This window comes from Melanerpes formicivorus, unplaced genomic scaffold (assembly GCF_026170545.1).
Source record: "Melanerpes formicivorus ecotype bairdi unplaced genomic scaffold, bMelFor1.0.p_v2 SCAF_389, whole genome shotgun sequence".
Lineage (NCBI taxonomy): Eukaryota > Metazoa > Chordata > Aves > Piciformes > Picidae > Melanerpes > Melanerpes formicivorus.
Genome location: NW_027142741.1, coordinates 20,001 through 22,500, shown reverse-complemented (window position 1 = coordinate 22,500; position 2,500 = coordinate 20,001). Strand labels below are relative to the sequence as shown.

Genomic DNA, 2,500 nt, shown 5'->3' with positions numbered 1-2,500 from the left:
ATAGTATCTCATGCCATCTCCCAAAATGCAAAGGGGTCCAAGAGCCTACCCAGGTAGAAGGGTTTATGTGTGAAGAATGTAAAAAATGTTTTAAAACTAAAATTGGCTTGGGACAACATAAGAGATTAGCTCACCCAGCCCTGAGAAACGCAGAAAGAATTGAAGCATCTCGCCCCAAAGAGACCTCTAAAAGAGGTGCTCACAAGAAAATCTGGTCCCAAGAGGAAACAGAAATATTACAGAAACTGAATCAAGAGTTTGAAGGGAGGAAAAATATTAACAAATTGATTGCTGAAAAATTAACAACTAAAACAGCAAAACAGATCAGTGAAAAGAGAAGACTATTAAGAGAAACTGTGGTGCCAGAAAGAGAGAAAACACAAGAGAGCAAGAACAGGTTAAAAGAGAAGAGGACTGTGATTCCATCTTCTGGTGAAAGGGAGCTGCTAGCCCACTATAAAAAGACTATTAATGAAAAGCTGACATCAGGGAAGCTGCCCATCCTTAAAAATACATATAAACAAATAATTGAAGGCAAAACAGACTCATTAAAATTACTCAATGAGGTAGCTCAGGACCAATATTTGTATTTGTTTGAGAAATCAATTGAACAGAAAGCGCCAAAAAAGAGCCAACGTAAACCTCAGCAGAAGAAACCTCAAAAGGAATGGATGAGAAAAAGAGCCAGAAAGCGTGGAGAATTTCTCCGATTCCAACGCCTCTTCCGCTTAGATCGAGGGAAGTTAGCGAATATGATTCTGGATGAAAAAGACTCTGCGCAATGTGCCATCCCCCTGGAAGAGGTCAGTAACACCTTCAGATCTAGGTGGGAGTCTCAGAACTTATTTCAAGGACTTGGAGCATTCCAGTCTGTGGGGCAGGCGGATAATTCGGCTTTTAAGGAATTGATTACAGAGAAAGAGATCCTTAAGAATATCAAAGACATGAATAAAAAATCGGCACCAGGCCCTGATGGGATCACCCTGAAGGCCCTGCTTAAAATGGATCCAAATTGTGAGGAGATCAAAGAACTATTTAATCTCTGGCTGTTAAGTGGCAAAATTCCAGATGTAATAAGGGGATGCCGAACAATCCTAATACCTAAATCATCAGCGCCCCAACGCCAAAATGATATTAACAACTGGCAGCCAATTACTATTGGTTCCATCATCCTGAGACTCTATTCAAGAATCTTAACTGCGAGGTTGGCAAAGGCGTGTCCCATTAACCCCAGGCAGAGAGGCTTCATTCAATCTTCTGGCTGTGCTGAGAACTTAAAACTATTACAGCTATTAATTAGGAATGCAAAGAAACAAAAGAAACCCCTGGGGGTTGTCTTTGTCGATTTGGCCAAAGCCTTTGATTCAGTGAGCCACACCCACATCCTGGCGGTGCTAAAGCAAAAGGGCCTGGATGACCACATAATAGCATTAATTAAGGACTTCTATCAAAACATCCACACCAGAATCAAAACTAAAGAAGGAGAGTCTGAGTCAATAGGAATCAAAACTGGTGTGAAACAGGGCGATCCCATGTCACCACTCCTCTTTAACCTGTGCATTGACCCTCTGTTATGTAAATTAGAAGAGTGTGGGGAGGGGTTCCAACACGGGAATGGCAAATTAACAGCTCTGGCTTTTGCAGACGACCTGGTCCTGCTGAGTAAGTCCCAATCAGGAATGGAGAAAAATATTGAAATTCTAGAAGCATTTTGTGACTTAACTGGATTAAAAATGCAGGGGGAAAAGTGCCATGGTTTCTTTATTCAACCAACTAAGGACTCTTATACCATCAATGACTGTCCTCCATGGCTTATCAGCGGTACCCCTTTGAACATGATCCACCCGGGTCAGTCAGAGAAATATCTTGGCTTGCAAATCGACCCTTGGGTGGGGATAGTTAAGCCCGAATTGCAGAATAAATTAGAAGTTTGGCTCAATCGCATCGAAAGAGCCCCTTTAAAACCATTTCAAAAATTGGACATGTTAAAAGTGTACACAGTGCCTAGATTGATCTACTTAGCAGACCAGGCAAATGTAAAATCCACCTATCTGGAAGAAATGGATTTAACAATTCGAAATAGGGTGAAAAAATGGTTACATCTCCCAGTTTGTACCTGTGATGGCATCTTGTATTCCAGCACTAAAGATGGAGGCTTAGGCTTAGCCCAATTGGCTGGGTTAATCCCTAGTATCCAAGCTAGACGATTACACAGATTGGCAAATTCATCAGATGAAGCAGTTAAAACTGTAGTTAAAAATAATGATATTGATAAAGATTATGAAAAATTGTGGATATCAGCAGGGGGAGACAAAGAGAAAATACCATCAATATATAACCCCCAGACAATAATGGTAACTGAATATGGGGGACGGGAGGAATTATCGGAATGGGAAAAACCCGCCCCAAAGAAAATCTTTCCCAAACCTTGCAATTGGAGGAAAAATGAGTTCACAAAATGGACAGCATTGATGTCCCAGGGCATAGGAACTGCAAACTT

At 41.2% G+C, this 2,500-nt stretch overlaps 1 pseudogene; it reads left to right on the top strand.

Moving 5' to 3' along the window:
• LOC137459686 (28S ribosomal RNA) overlaps nucleotides 1–2,500 on the top strand; it is an 8,840-nt pseudogene that overhangs the window by 4,169 nt on the left and 2,171 nt on the right.